Genomic DNA, 24,975 nt, shown 5'->3' with positions numbered 1-24,975 from the left:
CAAAGCCATCTCTCCAAAGCAGATGAGGGTGGGCTCCTGGGTGAGACCCTGTGAAATGGGTGTGCTGGAGTCGGGGGAGGTCTCTGTGCTGGTGATTGCTGGGTGGCTGTGCTTGCCAGAGTCCTCATCTCAGGATCACTGTGTGTGGGCCATGCGTAGGCTGAGGGCCCAGCAGGTAAGAGAGAGAATTGACACTGGCTGGCAATGTCTCTTGATGAATGTCATACTGTCATTCCACAGGAACCACCCTGAGAAACAAAGGCAAGACTGAGGCAGGTAAGGGCTCTCGGAAGAACTCTGAACTTCAGAATCCTTGATCCCTTCAGGAACCTGTGTGGGAAGGAATGGCGGTATCTCACTATTGGCTTCTCGGTGTCCACCAATGCTAACTTTCTTAACCATGTTAGCAGGTTTCTAATCTAGGGGTGTTTGTGTGTGTGTGTGTGTGTGTGTGTGTGTGTGTGTGTGTGTATGTGTGTGTGTATGTGTGTGTATGTATGTGTGTGTATGTGTGTGTATGTATGTGTGTGTATGTATGTATGTATGTGTGTGTATGTGTGTGCATGTGTGTGTACTGTGTGTATGTGCATGCGCATGTGTATGTGTATGTATGTATGTGTGTGCATGTGTGTGTACTGTGTGTATGTATGTGTGTATGTGCATGCGCATGTGTATGTGTATGTTTGTATGTATGTATGTGTGTATGCGTGTGCATGTATGTATGTGTGTATGTATGTATGTGTGTATGTGTACGTGTCTCTGTTTGTGTGTGTGTGTATGTGTGTGTGTGTGTGTGTGTGTGTGTGTGCATGCATTTTGGTGCTTTGATGATAGCCACTATCAAGAGAGTGAGCATGCCATCATCCCCAAAACTTCCTCCCACTCCTGGGTAATTTGCTCTTGTGGTCACATGGGTGTTAGCATTTCTTCTAGGCTCCACCCAGCAGTTATCTAGCAACAGCCAAGGTACAGCCTGGCTTGCTATACAAGGACTGTTTGGCCACCTCTCTCGCTCTCTCTTTCTGCTCCCTCCTTCTCTGTTTCTCCTCTATCCAACTGTTTTGGATACAGGCCTCTTCTCCTATTTTTCCTCTCTCTCCTCTCTCAGTCATCCCCTTTTTCTCAGCCTCTACTCTCTTCTCAACCACCCTTCCCATGCCCCCAAACAAACTTCTTTTTATACTAGACCCATAGAATGGCTGGTACCTCGGGGGTGGGGGTGCCTGGAGGAGCAAGGTCCTGCTAAGGCACCCCCTCCCACTGCATCATACCGAGTTTTACAAAACTTATCAGAGGACGTTACCTCCTCTTGGTTACTGTTAATCCCAGAGGTGAGAGAAGAAAGACCATTGACCCAAATCATTATGGCCAAATTAATTAAAGTCAGCTTTCTTATTTGACTACCCAGGCTGCCTCCATCCTAAGGTTGGGTTCAAAAGGTCAGCATTGGGTGTGAGGAAGACAAGGCTTTTATAGCTCAGAGGTCAGAGGTTGGCGGTTCCCAAAAAGGGGATTTGGTGGACAAAAAGAGTGGGTTCATAGGAGCAGAACATACACATAGCAAATCAGTCTTACACAGGGCTCCTGAAGCAAAGACATGTTGCAAGGTGACATAATAAGGTAGTCATAATGACAGGTAGTCATAATAAGATAGTCATAGGTGGTCGTACAACCTTTTGAAACAAAGGTAGGGCTGCAGGATGGCTGGCTATAAACAGCTTCTTAGACAAAGATATGATTGTTATTTCTGGAATAGGCAGTGTAGAACCATTTGTAGTTAAGGTTACAGGTGGAGTATAGCCCAATCCTTGGGGACAGGTTTAATCATAAACAGTCTGCCTTTACTCTAAGATGGCCTTAAGTCTTAAGATGAAGGCAGGCTGGTTCTTCCCTGTCAGAGCTTTCTGTCACGGCAAGCACCATTGTCACCAAAGTCCAGGGAGACTGGTTTCTTACAAGAGAAGGACGTGGGACACAGAAGGAAGTATGAAAACCAGCAAGATGGCCAAAGCCCAGGAGAGAGGCCTCGGGGAAAACTGGCCCCTACTCTGGGACTGTGAGGAAACACTTCTTCGCTGTTCAAGACTCCTGGGAAGTTACATCTGCTATGGCCACCCACCCATGCTCCAGTGTCCCCAGGACTGCTGGGGTTGAGCCTCTACACTGCTTCTTTGGGTGACCTCGTTGTTGCAGTGAGATAGTGTGGCGGAGGCATTTCTCTGCACTCTGGGCTTAGGGTTTTTCCAGTCCTTGGAAGCAGAATTCTGAGCAGAGTACTTAGCCTAGGACCCAAGTGGTGCTGTCTGGAGGGACCTTTGTCTGTGCCCTTTCCTCAGGCTACCCTTCTGCCAGGCATCCTTTCCTCAAAGCCTCAGTTCTTTCATCCTGGTCCATCTGTGGCTCTCCAGGCTCGGTGGTGGGGTGCCTGGCCACCCACATGATGTGCCAGCATAGGCTGGCGCTGCACAGAGAATGTAGCAATGGCGGTGAACTGAGGCTCCCTTTCTTGGGCGTATGACCTCTGTGCTTTAATTCCATTCCTAAGCCTTTGCTGTCTGCTGTGAGAAGAGTTGCTCTTTCAGGGCTGCCTGTTGCTGAGTGAAGCTGTACCTTCCAAGGGCCTGGGAGAGCCGAAAACATTTAACTTCTCTCTCTCTCTCTCTCTCTCTCTCTCTCTCTCTCTCTCTCTCTCTCTCTCTCTAACAACTGGGGAGTTAAATCTCAGAGAGGGCAAGGGAATCTGCCCCAGGACACACAGCTGTGTAGAGGCCAAATTGAATCCAGACCCTGAGGTTCCTGGAGCCCAGGTAAGCCCTGAGCATAGCCTAGCAAGGACATTCTGAGTTCTCCACTCCTATGAAGTCGCTTGTTTTTCTGCTTCCTGGTTGAATGAACATTTGGAGCAGGCTGCCGTTCTTTGTCTTCTGTTTTCCTTTTCAGAAGTTACAAGTGCTTCAGTGTCTTTATGACAGCAAAATCTAGTTCGCATCACTGTTATTAAAACTGTGATTTAACAGAGAGCTTTTATCACAAAAATAAATTTCACTAATAACCGGCTCAGGCAGACACTTGGCAATTAAGAATGAAACTGCGTAGGAAAGAGGAGGCCATTCACGCCATACTCGGTTGTTCTCTCGCCTCCTCCCGTCTGCCCGCCCTCAACAGCATTGTCACAGGATTTCAATGTCACTGGCACTTAGTCTGTTTAATCCTGATCTGGGCTACAGATAATTGGACGATCCCGTATTTTTAGCTCGGGACTGATTCTCCCGGATAGCTTTATGTCTTTCAGCCCCTAACAATTGCCTTCTGCCAGGATTCAGTCATGCGGGTGTATCTGCTTAATGCTATTGCCGAGTTTGATCTTGTCATTGTTTAACATGAAAGCATGTGACATATGACCCTTATTGTATTAGTCACATCAGGCTGCAGTGACAAAACACCACCAGGGCTGAAGAGCTGAACAAGAGGACCTGTATCTCCTTGCTTCTCAGGAGGCTAGACATCCAGGGCCAGCATGGTTGGACTCTGCTAAGGGACCTGTTGGGGGATGTCTTGTAGATGGCTGACTCTTTAATATATTCTCCCTGGAAGGGAGCAGGGAAGGGTGTGTAGGAGAGAGGGGATGGGTTGGGGGTACGGAATGGACAGACTATCTGATTCTCTTTAGTTGTTTGTTTGGTTGTGGGTTTTGAGACAGATTCTCACTCTAGAGCACAGGCTGGAACTCCCAATTCTCCTGCCTCAGCCTCTGAAGTGCTAGATGGCAGCTGTGTGCCGACATTTGCCTGGCTAATGGCCAATTCTTAGAAAGATAAAAGTAGGCAGTTCCAACCCTTGTGACTTCATCTAATTACCTCCAGAGGCCTGATCTCCAAATACCTTCAGATTGGAGTAACTGCTTCAACAGCACGATGGGAGACACACTTCAGCCCCTTAGCACCCATCTGTCTGCACGTTCTGATTGGCTGTTTGCATGTGCTTATGTATAAACTTGGCACTTGGGGTCGTATTTGTAGGCCCCGTTTATTCTTTTGGGTCTACTATGGAAAGGGAATGAACCGTATTCAATTCCCATCAGTGAACAATAGTTAGAACATGTTGTCAACCTCCTTTTAGCCCCAGAGAACCTGAATGGCCCCCATAGGAGATCCCCGAGGCCTGGGAAGTCCTCTCATTATTGCCAAGTTAATGACTCACTGCAACTCACAGGTAGAAAGGCTCTTAAAGACGTGGAAAAAAACAGTCAAATACTTTGGTGGTAAGTGTGGATAATACATGCCCCACAGAATCTTTTGTGGGGTTTTTCTATACATATTGACACAGCTAATCTTCGCTTCTCCGGCATGTACATAAATATTATCCGAGATGAGTGGCATATGGTACTGCTATGTGTCTTTTAAGAAAATCTCCAGCCAACTCTAGTATTTCCCATGTGGCACCTGATACACGGTGGGCGTGAGCTATTTATAGAGTGATAATAATATCTGAAGAGCCTGTGCTGTCTAAAGGCTCCGACTTTCCTGTAGATTTCGTTCCCGCATGTTACAGACCTAAGCTCTCGCCAGCTATTCTCATAGTTGCTGGGGTGCTAAGCACTGTTGGCTTCCCAAAATGGCTGTGCTAAGCCCTCCTGCCCTTGAGCCCTGCAGGGGAAAAGTCACCTTTGCTCATGTGAATGGGAACGCCCACAAGTGAGGAGTTGTGTAACCCTGCCTTCTAACCCTGGTCTTTTCCCCTTACATAGCATGCTCACACACACAAATGATACATACAGTGTAATTTAAGAATATTTTAGGTGCGGGAGAGATGGCTCCACAGCACACCACTCTTGCAGAGGACCTGAGTTCGGTCCACAGTACCCATGTGGGTGGTCTAGCACCTTCTGCCACTCCAGCTCCAGGAGATCAAAGCCTCAAAGCCTCTGGCTTCTACAGGTACTGATGAACCAGCCTGCCTTCTTCTTAGGCTGAAAGCCATCTTATAGTAAAGACAAACTAGGCTTGTTCCTGTGTCTGATTTAATCCTTCGTTTCTCAAGGATTGGGCTTTGCCTTAATTTAATTCCTGCTCCAGGAATGACAGCCATGTGTTTGCTTTTAAAATCTGTTATCACCTCGTAACCCTACCTCTGTTGCCAAAGGTTGTTATGATTACCTGTTGTCATGACTACTTTATGACACCTTGCAATCATGTCTGTTTTGGAAGGTCCTTATGACTAACTTGGTATGCTTTTGTTCTGTTCCTGTAACCCTGTGTGTTCCCCACCTCCAAATTTGGCTCACCCTGAGCTATAAAAACCTTGTCTTTCTTGTGTCCAATGCTGATCTCCCCAACTTCGCCATAGGGGGAAGAGCCCACGTACACAAATAAAAGCTTTCTTTAATTAATGGCTTGCTTTAATTAATTTGATTGTGACAACTTGGGTCAGCGGTCTGTCTCCTTGAATCTTTGGGATTAGCATTACCTGTACTCATATATATGCACGTGTCTACATACATACACATGATTTTAAAATGAAGTCAGTCTTTTTAAAAATTTTTCATTTTAATTTTAAGTGCATTGGTGTTTTGCCTCATGTATGTCTGGGTGAGGGTGTTGGATCCTCACTGGAGTTACAGATAGCTGTGAGCTGTGGGTACTAGGATTAATCCCCAGGTCCTCTGGAAGAGCAGCCAGTCTCTTAGCTGCTGATCTATCTCTCCAGCCCCATGAAGTAAATCTTTTTACTATTTTTTTTCTTAAAGAAAGGTGAAGCTGTCACCCCAGCCTACCAGGGAACAGACCCTGGAGAAACTGAAGAGCCTTCTTTAAGGCTGGCCTGGAATCGGAATCCAAAACTGTCCCTGGATCCATGGCACCAAACAGGGAACCCCATACCCCTCAGAAGTCCTAGCCAGGCAGGAAACCACCCTTGCTACTACTGCTGAGGGGCACAGCGGCACAGTGAGTACAGTAGATACAGAATTAGGCTCCACCATAATTCCTGTTACGTATTCTTGTGGCTGAGACACTAGGCTACCCTGAAAAGACTTGTTATATGAGGAGCATCCCAGACAGGCTTTCAGAGAACTGCACTCATGGGGCGTAGACCTGAGTGTGCCCTAAACAGCACAGATTCAGCTTCTTAGCTGCCTTTACCCTACTTCCTCTCGTGGAGAAACATTTGCAATAGGTGGCCAGCTCTGGCAGCTTCTCTGTCTGCTGAGAGCCCAGGTGGAGGGAGCACCCATGTCTAGGATGAGTGGACTTCACAGTGGGGCTGCTCCTCGTCGCCTCCCACAGCCTGGGCAGCAGACATCACCGCCATCTGTGTCAGCCGCGTCACCTCTCCCTTAACGCAGCCTGGCAGGCGCGTTGGCTGAGGGGCAACAGGACACAAGTCGGGAGGAAATGTCAGTCGCTTTCTGTGGCAGGAGACCGATGTGATGTTTGCGGGCGATGGATGTGCCGCGGCAGGCTGGCTTCAGGAAAGGACCAAGCTGCCGGGATGGAGTCAGTCACTGATTTAGGAAGAGGTGTTCTGACGTTTTCCGTTCCTTTTTACATCACTCCTGAGGCCTTAAGTCCTCTGTTACTTTCACTCCAATCAGGTTTATTTCCAAAATATTGCCCTTGGCTGTTGTGATTTTCATTCGGAGTTGAATTTAATGAGTTTGCCAGGTACCTGCCTGTGAAACTATGGGCCGCAGGAGAGGTAGCATGCCCCACGCAGAGGCACCGTGTCTTTAGAAGGATGAGTTCGGCTCATAGCTGAGCCTGCCACAATTACGGGTAATTATCATGCCTTGCTGAGAAAGCTCTGTGGGGTCCAGGCCAGGCAGAAGACAAAAGGTGTACCTGGCTCCCTCCTGCCTGGAGAGTCACCACCTAAATTGTCTACTTAGATTTCAGAGGTGGGTGGGACAGGAAGAGTTTACTCATGCCGTGTGTATGTATGTGTGTGTGTGTGCGTGTGCGTGTGTGTGTGTGTGTGTGCGCGCACGCGCGTGCCCATATGTGCATGTGTGCACATGACTAAAATTCATTCTGAGTAAAAAACACTTTTCCAACAGTAAACACAGAAGCATAATCAAGACTCTCAAAGGAGGTAAGAAAAGTAAAAGGGAAAGACTTTAAAAGGGGCAGAAATTTAGGTGTGGTTACACTATACTCACAAAAAAAATGAGACTCTTGGAATGCATGCTGCCCTTGCCAGGGAGAAGGGCCTCTCCCTGTATCTTATGTTTTAGTTTGGCGAATACTATGTTCCTATGTGTAAGCTCCACACCTACCTGGTTTTGTTTTAACTTGTTTCTGCACTTACTTACTGTGTGTGTAAAACACAGGAAAACTTGTGAAAGTTGGGTTTTTCCTTCTGCCCCATGGGTTCTGGGGATCTTAGGTCATCAGACTTAGTGGATGCACGCTTACCTCCTGTCTTAGGGTTTTACCGCTGTGAACGGACACCATGACCAAGGCAACTCTTTTAAGGACAACATTTCATTGGGGCTGGCTTACAGGTTCAGAGGTTCAGTCCATTATCATCAAGGTGGGAGCGTGGCAGCATCCAGGCAGGCGCACTGTAGGAAGAGCTGAGAGTTCCATTTCTTGTTCCAAAGACAAACAGGAGAATACTAGCTTCCAGGCAGTTAGGACAAGGCTGTTAAAGCCCATGCCCACAGTAACACACCTACTCCAACGAGGCCACACCCACTCCAACGAGGCCACACCCACTCCAACATGACCACACCCACTCCAACATGGCCACACCTCCTGGGCCAAGCATATTCAAACCATCCCTTAGTCAACTCATCATCAGCTCCATCTTTTTTTTAAAAAATTAAAATATTTATTTCTTTTATGGATATGAGTGTTTTGCTCTGTTAGAACTGAGTGGTGAGTCCTAAACAAATCACACAATGCAGCAGATCTCACATGGGAGGTTTATTGGGAAGGGAGGAGAGGAGGGGGGGGGCAGGGAGAAGAACAAGGCTTTTCTTAGGCCTGTGGAGCATGCGTAAAGGGACATGACAGGGCCATGGCACATGTGCAAAGGAACAGACATAGGAGAGATGCTGTCACCTCTTGGGCCACTAGAGATGACATGTCTCATCACCGGGTCCCTCGAGAGCTGTCTGTGAAGATGTATGACTGTAGTCCCTTTTAGCTGTCCATGGATGTGCCTGATTGTCGACATGCTTACATGCATGTATGTGCACTATGTACATACCTGCTGCTCAGGAAGGTCAAGCGGGCAATGAATCCCCTGGACTGGAGTTACAGATGGCTCTGAGCCACCATGTCAGAGCTAGGAATCGAACCCAAGCCCTCTGCAAGAACAATCAGTACTCTAAACCTTAAGCCTGGGACTACGACAAAGACAGCCCTTAGCATATACGGAACTTCTCATGTTTAAATAAACATATATTTGGTAGCCTGTATGTACTGAATATTGACACTAAGTCACCTGGGAAGAGGGCGCCTCACTTGAGCAGTTCCCTCCATCAGATTGGCCTACGAGCCAGTCTAGGGGGCATTTTCTTGATTAATGATTGATGTGGGAGGGCCCAGCCCTCTGTGGGCAATGTGACCCTTGAACAGGTGACGGGGTTGTATGAGTAAATCAGCTGAGCAAAGCCAGTGAGCAGCATGGTCTCTGCTTCCGTTCTCGCCTCTAGGTTTGCCTTAGCCTCCCTGGATGAGCTGTACGCTGTAAGATAAAATAAACCATTTTCCTCCCCAAGCATCTTTTGATCAGTGTTGAACGCCAGCAACAACAACCTAACTACTAGGATCTTGTGCATTTCCATGTGAGCCACATACTCTTGAGAGGGCCTGCAGAAGCAGAATGAGAGGGCTTGAGAGCACATTTTGGGCAAGGTCAACGGCTCCAAAATCAAACCCAAGTAGGTATGTGACAAGGGCAGAAGTTACAGGTAGGGATATAGAAGCAGACACTAGAAATGACAGCGTTGGAAGGAGGTAAGACTTCCACACAGCGTGAGGTGGAAACTTCTAGTTTCTTTGGAAAGATGTTTTGCTGGGGCGCACAGGTGAAAGGATGTTCTGCTGGAGCAGACACAGGGAAGAATGTTCTCATGAAGCAGACAAAAGTGAGAAGATGTTTTGATATAGCAAGCATGTGAAAGAACTGCGGTGGACATAAACATGACCCCAGGGACAGTGGGAGATGAGCACCGAGCGTTGGTCTGGTTTGCTTCACCTCGCTCTTTTTTGGTAACACTACACATTCATGGTTCGCCTTCCACAGCGTTGAACTCAACTCTGGTAATGCAGCCATTGAGAGAAAATTGCCAAAGAACTGCTTGTGAGGCTCCTGCTTGTGAGCTTGCCGCTTCTGTGGCCTCACCTCAGGCCAGTTGGCGAGCTTTGCGGTTTCAAGATTGGTCTGCAGCTGCTGGTTCATGCCTGGTGTCTGTCTGCTGAGAGGACTGGTCTGCAGCTGCTGAGCTGCATTTGGTGTTTGCTACAGGACTGAACTGCTGAGAAAGAAGATCAAGCTCACCCCCAAAGAACTGTTGGTGAACGGATCCACTTCCCCCATATCCTAACAACTTTTCTCTTCCACTACCCCTGCTGGGTGGTAAGTTGCAAAAGAATTTATGCCTACACAGCACCCAGCGCTCTGCAAGGACCAAACAGGCTTCTGTTTAAGCCCCTACAGCAAGACTTGACCCTTCTTAGCTGTGTGACCTCAGGAATGTTGTTTAGATTCTCCAAGGCTCTGTTTCTAATTTATAGGTTTGCTGTGAGGACTTGACTCATTGAAGCATTTGATATATCTGTATCTGTGTTAGTGCTGTGTCTCAGAGCACACTGGGTACTTTCTGTCTTGAATCTCATTCACACGAGCTGGTCTCGGTGGGAGACAAAGTCAAGGGGGGCGGGCTTGTGATTTAAAGGAATGAGACCTGGGCTGACCCCAGAGCTGGCTGCAGATCTGCTGGCCTCCTTAGGAAGGGATGCCTGGACCAAGCCTGGGGCAGCACCCCTGTGCTGACTGACTGACTTACCTTAACTCACTACCTCACCTACTTGACTCCCACTCACCCCACAAGTTCTTTCTCTCCTGCATTCACCAAAGGTTCACTGTTGTGTGAAACCTGGTCTATGTGGAACCAGCCTTTAATCCTCTTGAAAAACTTCATTGTTCCTACAGACCAAAGGGAGAAGAAAAGCTAAGGTCTACCACAACACAGAAGCCAGAGCTGCCCAGCAAGATTACCTCTCTCTCAACCAGGAGCATGGGGCAGATCCTTGGAGGGCAAGAGCAGAAGAAGCCACGTACAAAGGTACCTTTGAACTGGGAGATGGCAGAGGTAGGGAGGCCAGAGGCAGGGGAGGTGAGCAAACACCCAGAAACTTTAGTCTTAATCCTTTCCCACCATTTTCTGCCAAGTGCCTGCCTACTTGCAGCCTGGGTGTGTTTATCAGCTTGTTGCAAATTACATGGTAAACACCAATCCCCCTGGTTGAGGCAGCTACTGAGTCTCTTTGTTAGATTAATAAGATTACAAGATCTGGGCAGACTTTCAAGTGTTTATCTTCTTGGGGGTGGGGATGAGCAGCAAGAGGCCCCACTAGATTCCTGGTGTTAGATCTCTCTTCTGTTCGGAATATGCGAGAAGGAAAATGTTTCCTGATCCTGGGCCTCAGACAAATTCTAGTCATGAGCCCATACCCCAGACTTCTTAATCTAATGTTTATGGTCACACCCACATGGTTTTCTCGACCTTGGCTTCGATGGCCACTTTTGCAACGGCTGGCTTTCTGCATGATTCCACAGCATGTGTGGAGACTTTGGCTTGCATCTAGAATAATTTCATTAAGGCCTACCGAATGACATTTCGTAATACAAATCATATCCTGTGGACTCATTATGCTATGTTCTGAGTAGTGCAAATGCAAGCCATTTCTACCTGGGCCTGGCAGGAGAACATAGCCCCAGGTACCACTGAACTGGCTCCAGTTGCAAATATTTACAAAGTCCCACTGTCCTTCACACCTCTCCTCTATGTTCTTGAAGGTGGCTATGCACAGCGTGAATTTGTGAATGCAGTTTGAAGGCTTTGCGGCAGGCTGGGTGTACGGACTTCCGGGAGACCCCAAACACACGAAGCATCTTTTTTCCAGGCTGTTCTCTGGTACCTTGGCCAACTGCCAAGATCCTCCAGATCAGAGGCAGTGGTCAGGAGGGACCATGTCAGAGCAGGATACCATTCTAGCCCAGTGGTTCTCAACCTTGCTAATGCCGCAATCCTTTAAGAGAGCTCCTCATGTTCTGGGACCCCCAACAGTAAATTATCTCATTGCTACTTCATAATTTTACTACGGTTATAAATCATAATGTAAATATCTGATATGCAGGATATCTGATACGTGACCTCAAAGGGGTCGAGACCCACAGGTTGATTTTGTCTGCGTGGTTTCAAATGGGTGGGGGTGGGCACTTCAGAACCTTGAGATTAGTGCAGGAAGAAGCTGGAGACAAGTTGACTGGTCACAGGTTATGATAGCTATCTGGTCAAGCCATAGGTGACTGAACATGGGTCATGTAATAGAAACCTTGAAGGACGAGACAGACACACAAATAGTTGAGACTCTTCCCCATGCCCCCACCCTCTATTTTTAGCTCTAAGAGATTTCTCAACTGAAAGACTTTTCCAGCCGTGGCAGCTCAAGTCACCGTCACCAGACCTTCTTTTTCACGGTCACCAGCCTCTGTCTTCAGGGCAGCCTCACCCCCACCTCCCCACCCATCTGGACCACATCTGTTCAGCTTCCAAAGCTTCGTCAACATCGGAGCAGCTCTCCATGGTTGCCTGTATGATAGAGTGCACAACCCGACCTGTGCACACCTGGGTGTGTGGTGCACACTTCCACCGTAGCTGTGCATTTGCCTCTTCTGGGAGGCACTGAACAATAGCTGGGGATAGTTCTGCCTTTGTGTTCTTGTGCCCAAGGCAATAACCAACGCATAGTAAGCAGGAAGTCAAGCTAACGAATGCACGCATGAATGAATGCATAAATGAGCGCACGCACAAAGCAGCGAATGCATGAATGACTATGTGAACAAGTGTCCCCGGGAAGATTTCCTTTCCCTCTTCTCCAGCCACCAAGAGGGGTGGGGGGGGGGCGACAGTCTCACACTTGTTAGCTTTGCTCTCAGACGTGTGCACTGTCCCGAGAATGCTTTTAAATGAAACTTCATTTTTGGAAAATTAATGAGCATCTCATTTGGTAAGGTGGCAAGTTTGAAACACCCCACATAAGCAAAAAATATTTGCGTGTAAGGGAAAGGTAAGACTAGGGAAAGGCATGTGATCCGGGGCTACAGTGGTTGGTCTCTTGAGCATAATTGTGGATAAAATTAATCCAAGTCTGGGAGACCAGAGGCCCTGTCACAAGTGACCTTGGAATACATTTGTATTTCACCTCCTCTCCTGAAAGGAGCCAATGGGGAAAGGCTTTGGAATTGGTAAGGAACACCAGGAAAGAGGCATGTTATTATTCTGCCTCAGTGATAAAATGTTGCCTTGAGAATTCAGTGCTAGCTTCGCCTGTTCTCCGGAAGAAAGAATATTCTAATATGACGTGCCTTTCTTCCACTTACTAAGGACTACATTAATTAGGAAACATTTTTTTTCTGAAATGTAAAATGAAGTCTCTGAGTAAGCACAATTCTTTGCAGAAAGTAGGAAGCACACAAGTCAAGCAGCCCTACCCTCAGATGTGAAGCCATCTGTGATTTCAGAACAAGCGGTTTTGCTAGCTGGAGGTGGTATGCTGTTGTGAAATGCTAAATTAAATACCACGACACATTATTATGGCTTCAAAAAGTAGTTACAGGCTTCAATAAGCACACTTTTATCACAAGAACACACAACCTAAAGCCAAAATAGTTCAGTTTAGCACGCCAAAAATCTGCTCACCCCATACATTGTTAGAAAGAGCAGTAGGGGAAGGCATCCGGGATTTGCTACCATTTCACTCCATGGTAGCCAACATCTCCTATCTTCTTTGGCAGGGAGGCCATTTTTCTATGCTGTATTTTGCACACAGAGATCTGCATACAGTGATTTGCATACCAAAAACCACATTTGTAAAAGAATCTGTTTGCAGGAAAGCCAGAGGGATGGGGTTGCCACCTTTGGCTTCTGTGTACAACAACCCAGGTTGCTTGCCTTTCATTCTCCTTTGTGCTAACCCCTGCCCACCAGCCCCACACAAAGTTATGTGCTTTATGAGGCATTAAAAATTAAAGCACATGTATCCTTGTATATCTACAAACCCCTCTAACTATAACAGTGCAGGCAGAATCATTCCTGCCAACAGTCTGTTTATTGTTCACTAAAAGGCTTGTAATGATAACTCTAAGATCCACAATGCATTCAGATTTTACTAAATATCATTTTAAAATATAATCTGTATTCAGGGCAGGTTCTGTGATACCCAGTTTTGTATAAGGGGAAACTGAGGAAAACCAGGAGTAGCATGGCCAGGTTTGGAAGCCTGGCCTGAGGGCTCAGCCCTTTCCAGCCTCCTTTGTCCCCATCTCTTTCTCTATGCTACATGCTGTTGCTTTCCTCCCCCACTTTGGCTGACTCAAGCAGTCTGAGGTGGGGTTCCATGCTGGGAGAAGGATACCACTTTGGTTTTCTCAGCATTTTTTTTTCCTGATCAGAAACAGGAAGAATGACCAGACCCAAAGCTCAGTGAAGGTGTCTCATAAATTAATCCACTGGGGCACACTGAGGTGAATGGGCAAGTGGCTTGTGACATCAACAACTGTGTCAAGAGAGCAGGATGGGTGGCTGCACATAGGCCACACATGGTCATTGAGATGCAGCGGAAGTCCTCGCCCCCAGACCCAATGCGCATGCGCCTCAGTCCAGCTGCACTCTCAGAAACAGCGCTGTCTGTGTGGGCTTAATTATAACGCTGCTTAAAGAGACCTTATCAGTAGCAAGTCAGATACTCGGTGCATTTCGTAAAGAGAAGTCAGTAGAGGTTCTTTTAAGTTGGTTTATCTGATGAGCACTTTAGATTTTTCCAGTATACGGCATTCAAAAGAAATTAGCCGTTTCTGCAAAGATGAGGGACATAATGAAAAGGCCACAAAAGCTTGCAAAAAAAAAAAACAAAAAAAAAAAAAACAAAAAAAACAACCAAAAAACAAAAAACAAAACAAAACAACAACAACAAAAAAACCCAAAACGGGATTATAAACATTTGCTTTCTTTAAAGATGTCCCTTTGTTTTTGTGGGGTTTTTTTTTCTTTTTAATCTCCATTTTCAAGCACAAAACTAAGATAACCTTTAGTCATACTCGAATTTAATCAGACCAGCATTGTCGTAGGCTAGTGGCTCTGACACCTTCCAATATTACTAGCTGCTGTTAGAGACCGGTCTTCCTGATACTTTCAATATAAGTTCCATTTGATGTGATCTCCAACCCCTCAGTCTTTTGCAAGTTCCAGCCCGAATACGTCAGGGCATTGTGAAGGGCTCTCGAAGCAGACTCATCAGGAGAGGCTTGGCCTTGTCATTACAACTTGACCATAGCTAATCTCCTGAGCCTCCGTTCCCTCACTTGTCAAATAAATGCCCAGCTGAGTCTGCCTGCCCGATGACCACGTCTGTCTTGCTCCTCGTTAGGGACGAGGATAGACCGAATTCCAGTTTTGATCAGGTCAGCAGATGAGTGTCACAGAGAGCCAGGCAGTGATCCCTATTGGTGATGTCGATGTTACAGGAAGTCATGTGACTGAACCATGACCAGTGAGCCTGAAGGGAAAAACTTCCAAGAGGCATTTTCTCTCAGGTAAGAGGGACACACTGATAGAAAGCTCCTGGGCCTTTGTCCCCTGGCTTCTGATGCAGTTATTGGGACATGATAGTGCACAGCATCCATTTTAAGGATGCGAGAGGACATTGTCACACTAAAGATGACAGCGCAGAAGTACCAAAGTGCCTTGGCCTCTGGAAGCAATCTATCTACCTAACTCTTCCTCGTCCCCTTATCTCCGGATCTCCTAAGGAAGAGATCTCCAACAATAAAGAGCTTTGTGGTTTAATCTGCTAACAATGGGTTTTATACTGCTCATAGTAAAAACAAAAAATCCAGTCCTAATTTAGATGGACACCAACCTCACAGGATGGCTAAACTGTATTAAGGAAGCGATTACAATGATGTTTCCAGGGGGAGAGTCTCTCATGGCAGGGGAGATGTCTCTGTGTAAATATCAGTGACTGTGCTTATCAAACATAGGCAGTGATTGAAAAGGAAATAATACATCATGGGTAAGCGAGGTGAATGGGGCCTAGTGTTAATGGCCCGAGAGTTTTATGTTCTTAGTGGAGAGGAGACACTGATGGAGACACCATTCTTGCAGCTGTTGCTTCCTTCCTGGGAAGAATTGCAGCCCGGTCACAAGATGCCAGAGATGGAAAAACCTCCGGCCCTCTGCCGAGCTTCCATCCACCCTCTCGTCACACAACCACCCACAGCAGCTGGACTCAAGGTTTGACAATCACCTGTGTGTAGCAGCCCGCCAAGGTTCAGCGTTCAACCACCCCAAAATTAAGAAGATAGGAACCCTGGGTTCGATCCCCAGCTCCGAAAAAAAGAACCAAAAAAAAAAAAAAAAAGAAGATAGGAACAGGGTAGGGCTTGGTAGCTCATGCCTACAACCGCAGGAGGATTGCTATGAGTTTGAGCTCAACCTGGGCTACACAGTGAGTTTCAGACAAGCGTGTGGTAGAGTGAGAACATGTCTCAAAACAACCCCCAGGGAGTTGTGAAGATAGGTTGGTGTGCTTTCCATGTATGCATGAGGACCTGGATTCTGTCACCAGCACTGTGTAAAAAGCAGGGTATGGTGGTACAGGACATCAGAGACAGAGGGATCCCTGGGGTTCACTGGCCAGCCAGACTAGTGAGCCCCAGGTCCAAGTGAGAGATCCTACCTTAAGATACAGCACCCAAGGTTGACCTCTGGAATTCAACTGTACATGCACACATATGTACTTGCGTGCACACACATGGGTATGCATACAAAGAAGGAAAAGCCTAAGACTGAGGACCTAGCTCGGTGTTAAAATATATGCCTATCTTGCAAGAGGCTCTGGGTTCAATCCTCAGTAACCTGCAAGGATAAAGAGAACAACAAATAATGCAATTTACTCAGACCCAGACTTCCATTTCAGATCTCTCTGGTAGCTCACAGACAGAACGCTGAGTTTTGGAACGAGCGCACCAAGACGCAAAGCGGAACGCCGAGGTGTCGTGTGGTGTGCACAGCAGCTACAGTGCTGGAGTCGCTGTGTCCGTTGTATTCTGAGCTGCGATAGAGCACCACGGCCAAAAGCAACCTGTGAAAGAAGGGATTTATTTTATTTTTTGCCTCCAGGGGGAGAGTCCATCATGGCAGGGGAGACACAGCAGCAGGCAGCCGGAACAAGAAGCTGAGAGATCACATCTTTAACTACAAACACAAAACAGACAGGGTAGCACAGTGGGGTGAGGCTACATATAAACTGTCGAATCTCACCTCCCAGTGACTTCCTCCAGAAAGGCTGCACCTCCTGAAGGTTCATAACCTCCCCAGTCAGGGCCACTAACTGGGGATCAAGTGTTTGAATGCTTGAGCCTATGGGAGACGTTTCTCATTTAAACGACCTTAGTGGATTCTCGATAGCCATCTTAGTGTGAACCAGACTTTCTGTCTTCACTTCAGTGAAGAGAGCAGTGGCAAACCAGCCTTGGTGTCAAACACATGAACACACTCAGTGTCTTATGTCACTCACATCTAGGGACAGCCCACATATTGCTGAAAGAGTGTTCCATCTCCATGGCTACAGGTCTGTGAGCTAGCATCGGCTTTCGTTAACTGACAGTAGCCCTGGTGCTTTCTAGTCTCTGAGTTAGTAACCGTATCGAGTACGTCCGTTATCAAAAAGGAAGTGATGCAAATTAATCGGTAATTGTAATAATAAATGAAGAGAACTTCTGGCTACTTCGTAGCCGATTAAACAGAACCTCCAATTCCTAATACTTTGGCTAACTCGGTTTTTATTGTATGCTATCTACGTACCTGCTTTGTTGTAAATCCTCCCGGCCCTCGTCCCTTCTTCACAATGAAGTGCAAGATTAGCGGTTGCCTAAATTCACACTGTGGAGTGATTCTCCAAAGTTGATGATCTCTGCATAGTAGGGAATATGATATCACTCCTTCCTCAGAGGCAATTTTTACCCAGCACCACACAGTGGATTTTAAAACTGATTTGTATGGTGTTTAGCGTTCTCTGTCATAGTCAGCAGTTTACTTTGTGCAGCTGTGGTCTTAACTTGATTGAGGAAGACAGAGGTAGGCGCAGAAGACTTTAGTGCACCCACAACAGTTTGCATCATCCATTCCAGAACACATTCATTCTCCCACCCTGAGAAACCCTGTACCTACTCGCTGCTACCCAATGTCCCTCCCTCCCTCCCTTCTTCCCTCCTTCCCTCCCTTTCTCCCTCCTCCCCTCCCTTTCTCCCTCCCTCCCTTCCTCCCTCTGCTGCTCACCATTCCTGCTTCTTCGACAATTTGTGTGGCTTTCTCTGATCAGGAAATTTTTTTCCCCCATAAATGGAACCACACAATATCCACTGAGCCCTGCATAGTGATTTGAATGTTCACCCATGAGGTAGCATGTGCAGTGTTTCATTATATTTAAACAATAATGCTTTTGTTTCTTTAGCTGACTGTTTTAGGTTTATGACTGTTCAAGCCTGTTAGTTGGTGGGTATATAAGTAACTGCTCCTTTAGGACTACTGTGAGTATGTCTTGTGATATTTTTAAAAAATTTTTATTTATTTTATGTATATGAGAACACTGTCACTATCTTCAGACGCACCAGAAGAGGGCATCGGATCCCATTGCAGATGATTGTGAGCCACCATGTGGTTGCTGGGAATTGAACTCAGGACCCCTGGAAGAGCAGTCAGTGAGCCCTCTCTCCAGCCCCATCTGTGATGTTTTTAAGCTGGTCATTTAAGAGTGTACAAGGAAGTGACACTGTATTTATTCACAATGCCCTTCACGACAATCTTCTAGTTTTATCTTAGTCACTGTTCTGTTTCTGTGAGGAGACACCATGACCAAGGCAACTCTTAAAAAGGAAAACATTTAATTGGTGCTGGCTTACAGTTCCGAGGGTTAGTCCATTGTCATCATGGTGAGGAGCATAGTACCACTCAGGCAGACATAGTAGTTGAGGTTTTTACATTCAGATCCACAGGCCATAGGAAGAGAGTGACAGTGGGCCTGGCTTGAGCTTTTGAAACTCAAAAGCTCACCTCCAGTGACATACTTCCTCCACAAGGCCATACCGCGTAATCCCTTCTAATCACATGAAATAGTTAATGTATAGCTGGGCCTGGTGATGCGGGCCTATAATCCAAGTTACTTGGGAGGCTAGGTCAGGAAGATCATAAGTTCCAGACCCGACTGTGCAATTTAGTGACAGTGTCTCAAAAGAGAAAGTAGGAGAGGGCTTGGATGTGACTCCGTGGTAGAGCATCCAGTGTCAAGTTGCCAGATATGAAAAAAAAAAGTGATCCATTTGACCTTTAGCATCTGGCTTCTCTTTTCTATATGATTTTTCTGAGGCTCACTTATGTTAGAGTCAGTACATGGTTCCTTTTTATAACTGTTGTGCTGCATGTCTGCATCACGCCTTGTTCATATGCTGATGAACAGGCAGCCTGATGGACAGGCAGCATGATTGACAGGCAGCCTGATGGACAGGCAGTTTGATGACGGACAAGTGGCCTGATGATGGATAGGTGGCCTGATGATAGGAAGGTGGCCTGATGATGGACAGGAGGCCTGATGATGGACAGGAGGCCTGATGATGGATAGGTGGCCTGATGATAGGAAGGTGGCCTGATGATGGACAGGAGGCCTGATGATGGACAGGAGGCCTGATGATGGACAGGAGGCCTGATGATGGACAGGAGGCCTGATGATGGATAGGTGGCCTGATAAACAGGAGGCTTAATGATAGACAGGTGGCCTGACGGACAGATGGCCTGGTGATGGACAGGTGGCTTGATGGACAGGCAGCTTGGTTCTGCCTTTTCCCTTCTCACATCATCTTAACATCCCTGCTGTCATCCCCCTTCAGTGTCACCTGCCACCTAGACTGCAGTAACAGTAAATGACATCTTTTAAATGACATATATTCCACTGTGTTCTCCTGACAGCAGTCTTTCATTGCTTTGTTTTACCTTTGGTTAGGGTTTCACGCTGCAGCACAGGCTGGTCTGAAATACACTGTGTACCCGGGGCATCCTTAAATGCTCTGTCTCCCTTCCTAGGCCTCTTGAGTGCTGGGCTCACGGGCATGTCACCATGCTTGGCTCTCCCCTCTTAGCAACTTGAAGGTCATTCTGTGTTTATGGCCCTATGGGTATTTCTCTGGCCATTCTAAGAATATCCAGCGACGTCACAGTCCTAGCTATGAACACCAACGCCTGGGTGACTCCTCCTGGGAACATTTCCCATCATCCTCTCAGCTCCAGCCACAGTCAGCTGCCCTGGTTCCTCTGGACCCTTGGGCTGCTTTCTCTCCCTTTAGGGCAGGTATATGAGCTGTGACCTCTGCCCTGCTGTCCTCTCTGATGGTTGTGTGCCTGTTTTCCACTTTATATGTATGCGTACACTGTGGCTGTCTTCAGACACATCAGCAGAGAGCATCAGATCACATTACAGATGGTTCTAAACCACCTCGTGGTTGCTGGGAATTGAACTCAGGACCTCTGGAAGAGCAGTCAGTGCCCTTAACTGCTGAGCCAGGGTCTAAAATTGTATACCACTGTCTGTCTTTGCAGTGCATTGCAGAATTGTAGCGCATTTTCCATAGACTAAAAACCCTATAAGAGCAAAGCCATGTATTATGTACCTCACAAAACCCTTCAACCTAGCCAGTGCTTGGCTTCTAGATGTTCGTCAGTGGTAGGGCATGGGCAGAATTACCAAAATGTTCCTAGAAATTTAAGGTCATAAGAGTTCTTAAGGGGTTGGGGATTTAGCTCAGTGGTAGAGCGCTTGCCTAGGAAGCGCAAGGCCCTGGGTTCGGTCCCCAGCTCCGAAAAAAAGAACCAAAAAAAAAAAAAAGAGTTCTTAAAATATTCCCACCAAAGCAGACACGTGCATACACACAAACCTCTATTCGCATCGTCATGACCTCCCTCGTATCCACCCCCGTTACCCATATCACAGGATTCAGGGGAAACGAGAATCTACTATGGTAATGGTGTAATGGTGTTACAGTGTGAATAAACGAGAATCTACTAAATGCTGTTACAGTGTGAATATCTCTTTTACAATTGTGTCCATAATGTAAAATGGAATGGATCTTTTAGACCACCCAAAACAAGCATGCCGTAGTCTAAATGGTAGCATGCAAACTCTGATCTTCTGGCTGCAGTGATCATTCTTGGCTTTGAAGAGAGCTCCAAAGAGGCGCTTTCCGAGGAGCCTCTTCTGCAGTAAGAAAGATTCTTGCAACACGAATACTTTGATCCCTCTCAGTCTGCACCATGTGGCACTAGAATATAAATATGGCCTTTGTTTTTGAGGTTTTACCTCCTCCCTTGATGCACTTCTCAAAGGACAGATCAGGGGACGAGATTACAGCTTTCCATCGTGAAATTAATTTTGTATACTTGAGGAAAAGACTTTAATCACCACCTGGGGGGAAGATAAATAGCCTAAGCCAGCTTCCCCTGTAGGAACCACAGGAGAAAAAGAATGTGACAGAATAAAGTCTCTTGTTGAAACTGTACACACATGTAAATGCATACACATATATAGACACAGAGGCATACACATATGTGTACACACACAAACACATGCATGCTCGCACATGCACACATGTGTACACATAAATATGCATGAACACATGCATATGTGTGCACAAACATGCACAGACACACACAAATACATGCACTAAAAGCACTGTGTTTATATAGTCCCTTCAAGTTAGTCCTCAGGTACCAACCAGACATGGAAATAAATATTATACTAGTTTACAGTTTGATTATTTTGTGTAGAGTGTGTGAGTGTGTGTGTGTGTGTGTGTGTGTGTGTGTGTGTGCGCGCGCGCACACGTGCGCTGGGGATAGAAACTAGGACTTTATACATACTAGACAGACACCTTACTTCTAAACCACCTTCCTAGCCCTTTGCCTTTTTATTTTGAGGCAGGATCTTATTGAGAACCCAGGCTGGCCTGCAATTCACTCTGTAGCCCTGGCAGCATTCAAACTTAAGAACATGCTCACCAGTTTGACCGCCTATAAGCAGTTGCTCAGGTTTTCCAAAGTTAGAACATCTTTCAACTGGTACAAGAAAACAGAAGTTACACATTGTATTCAAATAGAAAATAAATTTAAGCCTGGTGCCTTATTTTCATTCATGTTGTGATAAATACCCTGGCAAAAATTTAGGTGAGAAAGGGTTTGTCTCTAGGTTCAGCTTACCTTCATTCATATATATGAATATATATATACACATATATACATATATATACATATATCCCAGGACCCCATGTGATTGACATTTTAAGACATTCTGATAGTTACGTTCAGTGTGGCAGTCCATCCGTGGGAATCTCTTCTCAGGTGATTCTAGACTGCGTAACATTGCCAATTAAAACCAAGCATCACAGGTGGGCAGTGGCGCCTTTAATCCCAGTGCTCAGGAGGCAGACCAAACCTCAACATGGCATATTTAGTCTGCCACACAGACAAGGTAAAACATTGAATGGAAGCCTAAATCATTCCTGAGGAACGATTCTTAATAATCTGAGCTCATGCTGTTTTTAAATGACTTGTTCTCTTCACTGTCAGCTCTCTGGGACATTACTTCAACAGACATTTGCAAATCACCAACTAAAACCAACTAACTAGAACTTCATAGACTGAGTCTGAAAACCCCTACCCCAATCCAGTAAGCCACCTTGTTGGTCACATTTAGGATAGCCAGAACCACACCATGGAACTTGCCTTTGATGGTAAGCCTCCACACACACAATGCTCACAATGACGATGACCCTTGTTACCCAAAGAACAGCCATGAAACCCCACAGACCAATACAAGTCTTACAATTCAAAGATTTTGTAGCTATCTCTGAAATTATATTACCCGTACAGAAGTCCTTTAATAATAATTATTGACCAAAGAAACCATGCAAATACTTCATCAGACAACTCTGGCAGAATGTATGTTGTATTTTTGCGAAGCTCATGGTGTGTGATTAATCTTCATTAAATTTATTATTGAGAACTTCTGAACAAACTTGCACACCAGCTCCCTAAAGAGCACCCCAGAAGGTCAGGCAATGGTGGCCCACACCTTTAATCCCAGCATTTGGGAGGCAGAGGTATGTCTCTATGAGTTCAAGTCCAGCCTGGTCTACAGAGTTAGTTAGTTCCAGGACATCCAGAGTTACACAGATAAACCATGTCTCAAAACAACAAAAACCAACCCCAAAAAGCCAGAGAGAGAGAGAGAGAGAGAGAGAGAGAGAGAGAGAGAGAGAGAGAAGAAAAAGGAGGAGGGGGAGGAGGAAGAAGAGGAAGAGGAGGAGGGGAGGGGAGGGGAGGAGAAAGGAGAGAAGAGAAGAGAAGAGAGAACACACAGGAGAGAGTACTGCTGTGCCTTCCCAACAGACCATGAGCCTCCTTACCATACACAGAAGCAGTAACTCCCAGTTAGCATTCCCGGTCACCCACAGGCGCTGCCCTGTCTTCCCAGGTTTTTTGTTGTCCAAACAGCACAGTCAAATCGAGATACTTTTCTAGGTGGAGGTTCAGCATGGCGACCTTGTGTATGCTGGCTTACAGGTTGCCAGATGAGCTGCAGCCCTTGCCCACACTGGTTAACTTCTTTTAACCATGAAGTTTACTACTGCAAAAGTTAAAACAATAACACATTCAAAATTTGTATTGTAATACAAACTTTCATGGCAGCCATGTAACAATGCAGCAAATACTATAAAATATCAGGTTGGAGTTTATCTCTTATTCACACTTCCAAATATCTCTAATTTATAAACTTGTTGATTTCACCATTTTCTCAACCAGAGCCGTGAAGGTTATAAAGATCTGCAAGTAACTCCCAATCACCACACATCTTATCTCAACCACCAGATCTCTGAAACACCTACCAAATTAATAGTACTTAACTACATGAAAAGTAATACTTTCTTTCCCAAGGCATCCAAACCATTCTTTAATATTTAACAAAAAAAATGTTGAAATTTTTATTTAAGTTGTCAGGGTGGTATGTCTGCCTTCTTTGGATGTCGGACTGTTGAAAGCTGAGTTCCACAAAAGGAGTCTTTGGAGAGCAGAGGAGGCTTTACATATATTCATTCCCAGAGAGCGCCCTTCATCTCCTTTTTTGCTTGACAGATTGATCCAATTTTTGTGCTTCCTGGAGAGCGCTGAGTTCTAATCAGCAACATCAGGAAGATCTGGAACAAAGCGAGATGAGAAACTGCAGAGCCCCTCATGCCTCCGAGAGCAGCAAGGGAAGCCCGCTAGCCTATCTGTCAGTACAAAGGACACTCGAGCTGTTCATAAGTTTTACCTAGACAGACAGGAACAAGAAACACTAGATGAGTCCTTCATCCACTGGACAGGTGCAACTTCCGAGTGGACCCTGGACCGGATCTTCATGCTGTTCCTGTCCCGTGCGACTGCACTCACCTCCACACCTCGTTTGTAGGCTCTGCAATGCCCCTTGGGTAAGAGAGGAAAAGGCTAACTTTCTCAAGGCTGCTTTCCTCCCAAGGTGCCCCGCCCCTGCCGTTTATGGACATAAAGATTCATTCCCCTCCCTTTTAAGCTAGTAGGTTAAAGCCACTGTGCCAAGTATGACTCGGGACCCCAAAATGAAACATTTGCAATTCTCTTAGACAGCCAAAAAGGAGCAAGTGTTTATTTCGTTATTTTTACATTTCTGGAGAACTTCATATGTGAATACAATACATACACGATTTCTACCCCATTCCTGTGTCCCCCATACTCCCTCTTAAAGAGTACATGTAGCTAAGACACCGAGTATTTTAATATTTGAGGCACTGGCAGACAATCTACCACTTAATGAAAAAACCAGAGCTGTGTGGTAGCAGGAGCCCACACAGCCATTCCCGTTTCTGCTTCATCGGAAATCTGGGCACTTGAGCAAAGGGCAGGTTGAAACGCATACACACCTACTGAGTCCATGGGTCACTGCAGGGCTGTTGGGGTGCCATTCCAGATGGCGAGGGCCCTACCACATGTCTGCCAGCCAGAAGTGACAAGATACAGGGCAAAGAGGCTGGGCACAGACAGACACAGCTCCACCTAGGCCAGTTCTGCCCTTGTTGATGCAAGGCATGGCTTGAAGACCCCATAAAGGCCAAATGAAGTCTAGCAGCACACTGTCCAACCTGCAGTCAGTCCCAATCAACCATCTTACCCAGGCCCATCCCTGCCACTCCCCTGGTTCTGCAACTCTGTTAGTGAACACGGTGTCCTGAGAAGGAAGCCCTGAGCCCAGACAGCCAGAGGGTGGGTGGAGTGAGACCCTGCAAAACCAAAGCATAAGTGGCCAGCAGCGTTTGGCATTTTCCCTTAGGACTGCCCCCTACCTGCCAGGTCAGCCTTTGTCTCTTCACGACTCCTGGTGATGGCTGGAACCCCTCCCACCCCTCTTGTCCTTCCTTGGCCAATGTTAGTTGGGCCCAAAGAGGCTTTCGTCCAGCTGACTGCCTAATCCTCCATAAAGATGCTAACAAAATAAACCAAGAAATACAGACACGAGTAGACACAGAAATAGGCCAGTATGTAGAGGAGGAAGTGAGTGACCGGGTGAAGAGACTCCATGCACTGTTCCCCAGAGGCCTTTTTGCAGGCTTCATTCGACTCTTCTC

At 46.4% G+C, this 24,975-nt stretch overlaps 2 long non-coding RNA genes across 2 annotated transcripts; one reads left to right on the top strand and one right to left on the bottom strand.

Annotated features, from left to right (window-relative positions):
* The first annotated feature begins 2,575 nt into the window (after positions 1-2,575).
* LOC148005966 (uncharacterized) lies at positions 2,576-20,364 on the top strand. The gene is made up of 5 exons (XR_015620411.1): positions 2,576-2,807; positions 10,162-10,294; positions 15,398-15,526; positions 16,212-18,835; positions 18,912-20,364. It is a non-coding gene; the product is annotated as an uncharacterized LOC148005966 (long non-coding RNA).
* A 2,923-nt stretch (positions 20,365-23,287) lies between these two features.
* Positions 23,288-24,975, bottom strand: LOC102551560 (uncharacterized). Its single transcript, XR_015620410.1, has 3 exons — positions 24,694-24,975; positions 23,649-23,800; positions 23,288-23,532 (listed from the first exon to the last, which is right to left on the bottom strand). It is a non-coding gene; the product is annotated as an uncharacterized LOC102551560 (long non-coding RNA).

Source organism: Rattus norvegicus, chromosome 5 (assembly GCF_021556685.1).
Source record: "Rattus norvegicus strain SHRSP/BbbUtx chromosome 5, alternate assembly SHRSP_T2T, whole genome shotgun sequence".
Classification (NCBI taxonomy): Eukaryota; Metazoa; Chordata; class Mammalia; order Rodentia; family Muridae; genus Rattus; species Rattus norvegicus.
This window is presented reverse-complemented; position numbering and strand designations above follow the sequence as displayed.